Source organism: Hevea brasiliensis, chromosome 5 (genome assembly GCF_030052815.1).
Source record: "Hevea brasiliensis isolate MT/VB/25A 57/8 chromosome 5, ASM3005281v1, whole genome shotgun sequence".
In the NCBI taxonomy this organism is placed as follows: domain Eukaryota; kingdom Viridiplantae; phylum Streptophyta; class Magnoliopsida; order Malpighiales; family Euphorbiaceae; genus Hevea; species Hevea brasiliensis.
Genome location: NC_079497.1, coordinates 108,554,831 through 108,567,616, shown reverse-complemented (window position 1 = coordinate 108,567,616; position 12,786 = coordinate 108,554,831). Strand labels below are relative to the sequence as shown.

Sequence of the window (12,786 nt, the reverse complement as noted above, 5' to 3'; positions counted from 1 at the left end):
TTAGCAGTATTATGGATCTTGTTAGAGACAGTGTTAAATTGAATTTTTGGTTTTACTGAATGAAAAATTTTTATGATATATAAATAATTTGTAAATGGTGGTAATAGGGTTGAGCTGAGCTCCCCTCGCTTTAGTAGCTGATAATCATTGGGTTGTGTTAACCCGAATTAAAATGAAATAATTTATTTTTATTTTATTTTATTTACATATTGGGCCTCAGTTTTTGGGCCTTGATTATATATTTGGGAACAGAAAGGCTTACTATGGGCCTCGGGGGCTTTATGCTGGCCCAGGTCCTAGTGCCGGTCTAGCTCATAAGTTGGGTCGTGACATAGGGACTTAGAGTGGCTCATATTAAAAGTATTACTAGACATTTAAAAGCTCAAAAATAGAGTAGTTGTTGTGCTTGAAGGGTCCATTGTAGAGTATTTACTATTTTTATCGTACTAGAAAGTTGGAGGTGTGAGTGTGAGAAAATTAATCTATTTATGGGCAATATTATTGTGAGTTTCAATTTTAAATTAATTGAAACTGATTTGAAGCATAATAATAGCCCAATTTCATTGATCTGATTAAATGGGTTCTCTATTTTTAGTTGTGGATATGTTTTAGTATGGACTAAGAGATTATGGGCTTTGATGGAGGGCCCATTCTCCAACTTACAAGGCTAGTTTCCTCTTTTCGCTAACTCATGCTCTCACTTTTTTCTTTGAGAATACCAAAGAAAATTGGAGAAAACACTGCCATCTATCTCGGGTTGGTTGGAAGGAGAAAACCAAGCTGATACTTCAAGAATTGAAGCCAAGAATTGAAGCCAAGAGCCTTGAATCAGTAATGGATTCCTCTAAATCATGTTCAATTGTGGATTCTACTAGACTAGGTTAGTCTTTAATTAAATTCAACCTAATTTATTTTTGTGTTTTAAGCTCTTATGCATGTGATTCTAGGGTGTTTTAGTTAAATTATTTCAACATGTGGTATCAGAGCCATCATGCATAGACTTAAAACCATGTGATTTTTTCATAAAGTTGAGAAAAATTGCATGAATCTAGTTGAATTTTCTTCAATCCATGTAAATAATTAGTTATGGGTTATTTGTTTATAATCCAATTTTGAGCATATAAAGTTAATTAGCTCAATAAAACACATGTTTATGCATGTCTAGGTTTAGAAGGAGCTAAATTTTGATTTTCTTTGCTGGGTGTAAAATTAGTTTGTTACAGAAGGAAAAATGCCACTTGTTATAGGGAAGAAGATGTGTGATATACACACCTAAGAAGGAGAGTGGTGCTAACTCTTAAATTTTGAATTCAGCCAATAACAAAATAGCAGGTTTCTTCCCATCAAGTCCTTCTCTTATTAGTATTTCACCCTGAGCCCTTTTGTTAATTTAAGTTTAGTTCTAAATTTTATTTAAAGCCATAATTAAGGTTAATTTTTGGGATAGTATTAAAGGGTATCCTGGTGTAAGAATTTCTTTGAATTTAGCGTAAAACATAGTCACCAAAGTGGCCTTTTTTGTTGAATTTTTTAGGAGATATTGGTCTTATATGATTTTAAGGATGTCTCAAGTTTAATGTATAATTGTTCAACCCAAAGATATTGATTATATATTAATTTTTGAGATGATACATAAAGACCATATGATTGGGAATGAACTAGTCTGAGTAATTTGTACACCCAAAGGTGATAAATTTACAAAGATTAGGTAAATTTCTGAATGTCAATGATTTCATTGCCATATGTGTTGCTGAGGAAGACAAACTCAGGGCAGAGCATGCTAGTACTGCTTTGCTTGTGTCTAAACCTCACTAAAAGAAGAAAGGTAAGAAATTCAAGGCTTTTGCTCTAACATTGTTCAGTATCACAAAAAAAAACCTGGTCAATCTAATGCTGTGGGTGGTCCTAAAGGTATCATTAAGAAAGAAATGAAGTGTTTCTTTTATAAAAAGAAAGGTCATAAGAAATCTAAGTGTCCCAAATATAAACTTTGGTTAAAGAAGCATGAGAACACGGGTAACTCTTTCGCTCTAGTTTTATGTGAATCCAACTTGTTGACTCCACATCTAGTTCTTGGTGTCTTGATAATGGAGTGACTAAACATGTTGCTTTCGCATTGTAGGGGGTTCACAAACAAGAGGAGACCAAATAGAGAAAAGTTAAAGCTCACAATTGGCAACAATGAAGAAGTGAAAGTAGAGTTTGTTGGAGATGTTTGTTTAAAACTAGACTCTGATTTTGAGCTATTTTTGGGAAATATTTTGTGTACCATCCTTTATATCAGTTTCTGTACTAGACAAACTTGGTTATGCTTTTGAGTTTAAAGCAGGCTATGTAAATATAACTTTTAACTTAAGAGTAGTTGGCTGTTGTATTTTGTCACATGGTTTGTATAGACTCTGTTTAAATTCAAATCAAATATACTCCACTTCATATAATGTTAAGCATGTTGTTGCCAAAAGATCCTTAACAAAAGAAAAGTCTTGCATGTTGTGGCATAAATGACTAGGCCACATTTCTAGGGAAACAGTAGAAAGGTTAATTTAGAATGCTATCCTACCTATCCTTGACTTCAGTGACCTAGAAACACGTGTTGACTGTTGTAGGGGTAAGCTGACCAAAATTAAGAAAAAAAGAATATACTCATAGTTCTGACCTTTTAGAAATAATTCATACAGATATAAGTGGACATTATTCACTCACAATATGTAATAATAAGTATTTTATAACATTTATTGATGATTTTTCTCAATATGGTTATCTTTTCTTAATTAAGGAAAAGTCTGAAGCTCTTGATAAATTCAAGACTTTCAAGACTGAAGTGAGAAACAGTTGGGGAAGTCATTAAGGTTGTTAGATCTGATCGGGGTGCTGAGTATTATGGCAAACGTTAAGTGGACAAATAAAAGGACCATTTGCCAAATACTTAGAAGGATGTGGAATGGTAGCTCGATTTACTATGCCAACTAGTCCAGAATAAAATGGTGTGGCTGAAAGGCAGAATTGCACCCTTTAAGAAATGATAAAGAGCATGATGTCTAGAACTAGTCTCTTAGGTTATCTTTAGGGCGAGGCCATTAACACTGCATTATATATTCTCAACAAGGTCCCTTATAAGTCTGTGGTTAAGACACCATTTGGATTGTGGACCAAGAGGAAGCTTAGCTTGAATCACTTTTTTTTTTTTGGGTTTATCCTTTAGAAGTATGCCTTTATAATCCCACTGAAGGCAAATTGCGGTCAAGCTCAACTTGTTGCTATTTCATTGGGTATCTAGATCATTCTAAGGGCTACAGATTCTATTGTAAAGAAGGGGTTCCAGAATTGTAGAATCACAAATAGCTAAATTTTTGGAATTTGATGTAGTTGATGTTATTTGATGTAGATTAAGGTCATTCATATATCTACACCTTTGCAATCAGTTGTTGCACCTGTGATCAATCCAGTGGCGGAGGAGCATATACTTGTCCATGAAACTACACAAACACAGGATACAGATGCAATGAAAGATGAAATGCAATTTATCTACCACAATGGTGTGTGGGAGCTTGTTGAATTACCTGTATGTTGTAGACCGATTGGCTGTAAATGGGTCTCTAAAACTAAAAAAGACTTCAAAGGAAATATAAAAAGATTTAAAGCCAGATTAATTGCCAAAGGATTTACTCAAAAAGGAGGCATTGATTATAATGAAACTTTTTCTCCCTTGTCTTCTAAGGTTACATTTAGAGTAATTATGGCATAGCTAATTATGATTTAGAACTTCATTAGATGGATGTTAAAACTGCTTTTCTAAATGGAGAGTTAGACGAAGAAATCTATATGGTTCAACCTGAAGGTTTCATTGAAAGTGGTCAAAACCATCTTGTATGTAGACTTTAAAAGTCTATTTATGGTTTGAAATAAGCCTCACAATAATGGTACTTGAAATTTGACAGTGCAATCTCCTCTCTTAGCTTTGTGGAATGCAAAGTTAATAGATCAGTGGGAGCAAATTCATTTTTCTTATACTCTATGGAGATGATATTTTTCTTGCATATAATGATCATCCAGACATTTTGACATGAAAGATCTTGGTGAAGCATCTTTTGTCCTTAGAATTGAAATTCATAGGGTTAGATCTCAAAACTTGCTGGGTCTCTCTAAAAAAACATACGTTGAATGGATATTGAAGAGATTCAATATGCAAGACTGCAAATCTTAGGATGAGCCAATAGCTAAGGGTGATAAATTGAGTATGGCACAATCACCTAAGAATGAAATTGAGAGAGAATCTATGAAAGCAATACCTTATGCTAGTGCAGTTGGAAGCTTGCTGTATGGACAAGTTTGCGCTAGACATGACATTGCTTTTGCAGTTAGTATTATGGGTAGATACTAGTCTAATATGGGAAAAGACCATTGGATTGTTGCTAAAAGGGTTATAGATATCTCAAAGGAACTACATATTACATATTGAAAAGTTGAGCATCTTGAAGTGGTTGGATATACTGATTTTGATTTTGTTGGTTGTTTAGATGATTAAAAATCCACATTAGGATATGTTTTTATGTCAGCTGGTGGAGCTATATCTTGGAAAAGTGTTAAGCAGACTATAGTATCATCTTCTATAAGGCAAGCTGAGTTTGTAACATGTTATGGTGCAGCTTCACAAGTTGTATGGCTACGAAATCTCATTATTGAATTGTCTATTGTTGACTCCATTTGTTGACCTATACAATTATACTGTGATAATCTTCCAGATGTGTTGTTTGCTAAAAACAATAAGAACATTTTAGGATCTAAACATATGGAGGTCAAATTTTTGACACTAAAGGAGCTTGTTAAGAAAGGTGAAGTTGTAGAGCAAATTGTTATGGATGATATGATAGTTGATCCATTAACTAAGGGACTTTGACCTAATTTCTATCAAAAACATGTTGCTAGAAATGGGTTTAGTTAAGTCTTTTGATACCTTAGGTTAGTGGGAGGCTGTTCTTGCCCTATATATGTTGTTGTTTTTGTTTTTATTATATGCTGTGTATTTTCAATAACTATCAATGGAGTAATATTTCCCTTAGAAAATATCTCATGATATATGCATGTTACATCATTGATTAAAGACTTAAGATTTGTGTCATTCTTAAGCAACGGCTGGGGGCATTAAAATTTATAGCCTTGATTGTATATCTTGTGACACATTTATATGTCTCGAGGTTGAACAGTTTAAGACATACAGACTTATTTAAGTCCTAAAGAATTTCTAAAGCGTACTTAAGTTGCATTAAGTAAAGAAATTGAAGATCCACAAGAGACAACAACACTTGTTTATTAGATTATAAAGTGAATGTTGTTGTATCTTACCACACTACCACATCTTGTTCATGTCAATAAAACTGTTGAAATGAGTAAATTATAGAAGGTGTTGTGTTATATAATAATATAGCTATCACTATGATTCGTTTTTGGCAATCTTATTGGATTGACAGATTATTAGAGTTATTTCAAATTTAGTCTTAATCACAGAAATATTGCCCAAGTGAGAAAATGTGAGAAAATTAATCTATTTATGGGCAATATTATTGTGAGTTTCCATTTCAAATTAACTAAAACTGATTTGAAGCATAATAATAGCCAAAATTTCATTGATCTGATTAAGTGGATTCTCTATTTTTAGTTGTGGAAATGTTATAATGTGGCCCAAGAGATTATAGGCTTTGATGGAGGGCCCATAAAATCTCCAACTTACAAGGCTAGGTTCCTCTTTTCCCTAACTCATGCTCTCACTTTCTTATCTGAGAATACTAAAAAAAATTAGAGAAAACATTGCCATATATCTTGGGTTGGTTGGGAGGAGAAAACCAAGCTGATGCTTCAAGATTTGAAGTCAAGAGCCTTGAAACAGTAATGGATTCCTTTAAATCAGATTCAGCTGTGAATTCTACTAAACCTAGTTAGTCTTTAATTAAATTCAACCTAATTCATTTTTGTGTTTTAAGCTCTTATGCATGTGATTCTAGGGTGTTTTAGTTGAATTATTTCAACAATGAGTATAGTAGGATATATTTTTTAGACAAGGCATTTTTATTATGGGTAGGGCCATTAGTATAATTTTGGATCCCTTGAATGCTAGTTATATAAAGGGTAACCTCATATGATGTATCACAGATTTTCTCATAGCAAAAGAAAGCAGACTCCTCCGTAAACATAGCCACATTGCTGAACCATGCAATTCTATGTGTTTTCTCTTTTGATTGTCTCTTTTTCACTTATTCTTGAGTGTGTGCCTGTTTATTTTGCAACAGCTACCCTCTTCATTTCCGCTCTTTTCTAATATGTGGTCATAGATCCTCTTACTTCACTTTCCCTCTTAAACTCGCCTTACTGCCATCGATTCTAATTGGCACGCCACAACAAATGTTAGAATTAACGGTGAAAAAAATTTACAGCAACATTAACTTTGTAGTTATAAAGTTAACATTGAACAGTAATATAAAAAATTGTTGTTAATAGTACATAAAAATAAATGTTAGCAATGAAAATTATGGCCATCAACCAAAAAACAAAAAATTTATGGCAATAATAGATATTGCTGATATTTATGTTTTTTTAATATGTTTATTTATTTTGTAAAATTTTATACTGGAGTAATTTATATTATTGTCTTATATCATTTCTAATGTTATTATAAAAGTAAAGTTCTATGACTTTTTTTTTAATTATAAAAATTTATATGACTATTATTAACTTTATTAAGTAAAATTTTTTTTTATAATAATGGTTTATCATTTTAATGACTTTTTTTCTCAATTTATATGATTTTAAGATAACATTAGACTGTAATTAATGGGTGTACATAGGCACAAATATATATTAATATTAAATTATGACTGTATATTATTCTTAATTAATATATTTAAAATTTATTTATTTTTTAAAATGGCAGCAACTAAATAATTATTGTTATTCATCCTCTGGTCATACACACACATATATATATATATATATATATATATATATATATATATATATTTTGATATTATATTCTTAATATATAATAATATAATCATATTGAACCCCTATTGGACCCCACTCTCACCATGACTTGGCCTTTTAACGATTCTCTCTGCTTTACTTTGACAGAAAATTTCCAGCTTCACTTTGACGGAGGATTCTTCATCTCTATTCATCCCTATTCCAAAATCCAAGATAAATTTATTCATTTAAATTTATTTTCTTTTTGTTGATCTCTGTGTTCTAATCTCTGATTTTTGTTTTATTTTTTGATTTTATGCTTTGACCTGATTTAATGAATTTTAGTTTCGACAGCAAGGAAGAGTACCTAAACTAATAAAGGTCATAAACCAATAAAGGCCATAATTCAGCAGTGTCTTAATAGGGGCACGAGTGGAGAACTAGAGATAAAGGCTATGAGGATAAGAATGAGAGAGGAAATTTGTGTGGAGGTTCGAGAATAACTCTTAGTTGAGATACGAGTGAAAATGGAAGCTGATAAATCTCCTTACGTTAAGCAGTATGAGATTGAATTACTACTTCAGTTTATATTATCTCAAATGGCATCTTCTCATAGTAATTAAAAAGACAATTAAATTTATTTTTTTATCATTTATATTCTAATAACTATAATATACTTTTTTTCTACTGTGAATGTCTTATGAACATGGATATTAACAAGTTTTAAATTTATTCAAAAAATTGATAGAAAACATTTTAAATATCTATTGCATATGGCAATAAGGTCTCACAACTAATGTTTATTATTCACTAATTTTTGGTAGCAATATATGTTGTTATTATTAATTAGATTTTGGCAACAATAGTTGTTATTATTGACCAGCTTTTAGCAGCAATAGTTATTGTTACTATAGATCAACTTTTGATAGCAATAGTTATTGTTACATCGATCAATTTTTGACAACAACAATTATTGTTACCGTTAATTATTTTGTAATAATAATTATTATTATCATTAATAATTTTTTTTATTAATGCTAAAAATAATTATTATTACCAATAAATATAATTAATAGTAATCATAATTTTATTGTAAAATATATATGATTATAATTTTATAGTAATAACACGTAACGATTCATGTTTTCATAAAATGTCATAATTTTATGCAATTTTTCTAAACTGTCAAATACGTTATGTATGGATTTATTTTACAATTTATGCAATTTTTTTTTTGGAAGTCTTGGATTTGAAAATCAGATCACAACACCACAAGCTTTTACAATAGCTTTATTACATAGCCAATCTACTTCCCTATTGCCGGTTCTTTTCACAGAGCCAATCTACTTCCCTATTGACAGTTCTTTTCACAAAAACAATAGAGAAGGATGCTAAGTGATGGAGAAGGCTTTTATTATTTTTTTGGTACTTCAGAAACCTAAAGAAGAAGGGGTTATTAATTTGAACCCTGCTGTTGAAATATCTAAGATTCCATGGTCAATGACTGAGCTAAGGCTTAATCGGCGCTTGAATAATTTCTGAGGCTGTAACCTCCATCAACCACAATATTCAAATCTCTCACAAATTTAGACTCCTCACTTCCAAGATACAAAGCAGCCTCTGCTATATCATTAGCATCTACAGGTACTACTTTAAGATTTGCAACTGCCATGCTTGCTTCTTGCACAGTCTTCAAATCCACACCTCCCATCGCCTTGGCTGCTAAAGGAGTGGGAATTCCTGCTGGCGATATGCAATTAACTCTAATTCCATGCTTCCCCAATTCCACTGCCATGTTCTTTGTTAACCCAACAACTGCATGCTTTGCTGCTGTGTAGGCATGTGATGTGGAATCCCACCGTAGCTCACTGAAGCAATACTTGCAGTGAACAATACACCCTTTCTTTTGCGGGTTCATTACCCTTGCTGCATGTTTGGCTCCCAATAACCCACCATACACATTGATGTCAAAAACTTTCTTGAAATCTTCACGTTCTATTGATAAGATGCTGGGATAATATTTCCCTGTGATTCCTGCACTGTTGAACATTATGTCAAGCTTTCCGTGCATTGAAACGGCTGTTTTCACTGTGTTTTCCACATCTGAGTCTTTGGCTACATCACACTGGACGTAGGAGACTGGTTGCCCAGATTCTGATCGGATTTCCTTGGACACAGAGTTACCCAAATCGGATTGGACGTCCGCAATCACAACCTTGGCTCCTTGTCCAGCAAAGAGTCTTGCAGTGCTCTCGCCAATCCCACTGGCTCCTCTTGTTATCAAGGCCACTATTAGATATATTGCTGAAAGTTTAGTTAATTTATATTAGTTGTTGCTGAGTTGTTTAGTTTGACTTTTTTTAGTAGCTCAGTTCACGTGTATAGAGCTGTTCTTTGTGTTATATATATAGTGTAACGGTTACTTTGTTTCAGATGTATGAGTACATCAGTTTTTCTCTCAATTCACAAGTTTTTCATGATATCAGAGCAGGTATTGAAAAATTGAGAAAACCCCAATTTTCACCAAAGAAACCCCAATCTTCTCCAAACCCTCGAAACCTTAGAAAGATTTTCCTAGAAAATGGAAGAAAATAACACCATTAGAAATCTAAACACAGTCAATGCATCCAAGGAAGACGATCTTCTGGTTCTCCAAATCTCAGATCATCCTGGGTTGATCCTCGTCTCTACGCTTCTCACTGGCAAGAACTACAGATCTTGGTGTCGTGCCATGAGAATAGCGTTGGGAGCAAAGAACAAGCTAGGGTTCATTGATGGCAAAATTACTATACCAGAGGAAGGTTCTAGAGATTATGAGAAGTGGAAACACTGTGATTACATGGTAACTTCTTGGTTGCTTAATTTGATTGCCAAAGAATTAGTCGGAGGATTTTTATATAATACAACTGCCAAAGAACTTTGGGATGAAATACCTGAGCGATTCGGTGAAAGTAATGGGCCGATGATTTACCAATCAAAAGGAAGATGGCTTCGATCTCTCAAGAAAACTTATCGGTCACGAATTACTACTCAAAATTGAAGCAGTTGTGGGATGAACTAGCTAGTATTGAGGCATTGCCTCCGTGCACTTGTGGATCTATGACATTAGCAAATGATATTCTTAATAAAGATAGATTGATGCAGTTTTTGATGGGTTTAAACGATTCCTATTGATGTCCCAAAATATGTTCAAGAGGGGAGTGAATTGAACTCTAAAAACAATTTTTCGGTTCTTGCTCAAAATCTTTGAAAAATTGCAGCTAAGTTTAACTCAATTGACTAATGTGAAATATGAACAATACAGCTCTATTGAGAAGTTGATTTAAAGTTAGGTCATATGCAATCAGTATACTGATCTAACAGATTGTATTAGCATTCAGTAGAAATTTCAGTAATCTAGATAAGTTTACAACACAGCAACCAGAGCAGTACACCAGATATATTAATTTACAGCAAGTCAAACAATAAGCAGATTTTATTAGATGTCAGCAAATTCAGCAGTAAACTAATTTTCTCAGTTCGCAGCAAGTTTAACAATAAACAGTATTAACTTTCATACTAGCAAGAGCACATCAATCAGAAAGTTAAAATGCATAAATGTAAAGAGTAAGGGTTGAGAAAATTGAACACTTAAATTTTATAGTGGTTCGGCTTAACTAGCCTACATCCACTCTCTCAAAGATTCCACTTTGAGTCTTCACTTTACTATTCTTCTCTTTTAAAGGCAAGAGACAAAAAGCCTTTTACAAATCTTCTCATCAAAGCTTTTACAAGTAGCTTCACACTTCTACCAAGTGTTATCCCAAACACTTTATCACAATCAAGCTTCAATAGGTGCTTGAATGACCTCTCATAAATGATAATAAGGTATTTAAAACTCACTCTCACTCAATACAATAGAATCTATAAAGAAGAGATGAGTAAATGAGTCAATGATGAGCAATAAAAACACTTTGAGCACTTTGAATGAAAGCTTTTATGATTTTAAACAATGGAGAGACTTTCATTAAGTGCAAAATGGCCAAGGGTAGGTGTATTTATAGCTTTGGAACGTTTTTGATTGTTTGAGAACTCATTTGAACGTTACAATTACGAATTTCAAGAAAATAGCCGTTATTTTATCTTTTTCTGCAATGTTGTGCAGAGTTGAGACAATTAGCATACTAGAAAAAATAGCAAACCAGTTAGCATACCAGAAAAACTTTTCTGCATAACTTTCAAAACTATAAAACTTTACACCAAATCATAGTCAAATACTTTTAGGCCAATAATGATATTTAAAAGAAAAATCTTTTGAGGGATTGAAAATAAATATCATTGACTTTTACTCCTCAATTCTTTTCACAAGCAATCCTAAAAGTTAAAACTAACTTCTATACTATATGTACCTTCAAATATGATTTTCAATGCAGCCTTGGAAGGTAACATTTTCTTCTTTTATCTCCTTTGATTAGTTCTGTGTTATCTTAGAATGTCATCCTTCTTTCAAAAGCACGAATCCATCATGAAATCCTTGAGTCTTTTCCATTGTTCTTTGAGAAGCACAACACTTAAAACAATGTTAGTTTGATTCTAGTTGAGTTTTGTTATCATCAAAATCTATGCTCCTTTGAGCTTGTGGGGTCAACACCTATGACCAGGTATGGAGCTAAATCCTCGCGACAGATCCTCTCCCGACTGTGAACAAAGCCTATTCCACAGTTTTGCAAGTAGAAACACAGAAAGAAATACAGTTGAATTTGACAAAAAATATTGATTCAGTAACCCTAGCTACTAAAGTGCAAGGACCACGTAGGGGTTTTAAGAAGTATGATGCTAGAAAAGGGCATTGTGATTACTGCGATCTTAATGGTCATACAAGGTAGGGGTGCTCTAAGTTGATAGGATATCCAGACTGGTTTAAGAATCAAAATAAGACAACAAATCAACAAGCACAGTCACAGCCAAGATTTGCAACACCAATCATGAATACCTCAAGCCCTATGGTTGCTAATACACCTTTGGACAGAGGCAATGAGGTTGAGATCTCTAAGTATGAAGAGTTGAGTAGCAAATTGGGTTCCTTACAATTAGAGTTACAGAAGTTGTTGAAAGGAAAGTCACCAGCTATTGTTGCTGTTGCTACAAGTCAAACATATCCTGTTGTGGCAGGTTTTGCTGGTAATCTCAGTTCCAATTTGGTTTGTTATGCTGGAATGATAAGTTTAGATTCTTAGATAATAGACACTAGTGCATCAGACCACATGTCCCCTAATAACCAATTGTTTCAGATTATTAAACCCTTAGAATTCCCATTAACCATTTGTTTACCTAATGGCCATTCAACACAAGTAATCCAAACTGGAAACATTGTTTTAAATGATCAATTAGTCTTGTTAGATGTGCGATATGTTCTAGATTTTAAGCTCAACTTACTTTCAGCAAATAAACATTTCAAACACTCTAACCTAAAATTGGTTTTTTACCCTTCTTGTTGTGTCTTTCAGGACCAGAGGACTGATACAATAGTAGCTATTGGCAAAGCAAAGAAAGGGCTTTATAAACTTGATGTTTCTAGCTTCTCACAATCTGTAATTACTCATTTCATTGCCCAACTTCAAGAGTCGTTTGTGTCACATTCAATTTTTTTACCCATTGTAAATACCAGTCTCTCTACTTTTAATATCAATAAAGAGAGTTATCATGTTTCCAATCTTCATAGTTCTGTTGATTTTAGTCTTTTGTGTGCAAGGTTAGGTCATCCTTCAGTTGAAAAGATGTCTCATATTAGTGGCCTTAGATTGTCTAGTGATAGATCTTTTCAATGTGACCTTTGTCCCTTAGCCAAACAAA

General features: G+C 33.0%; 1 pseudogene; it reads right to left on the bottom strand.

Annotated features, from left to right (window-relative positions):
• Positions 1–8,470: 8,470 nt before the first annotated feature.
• Positions 8,471–9,726, bottom strand: LOC110646666 (short chain aldehyde dehydrogenase 1-like; annotated as a pseudogene).
• Between the last annotated feature and the right edge of the window lie 3,060 nt (positions 9,727–12,786).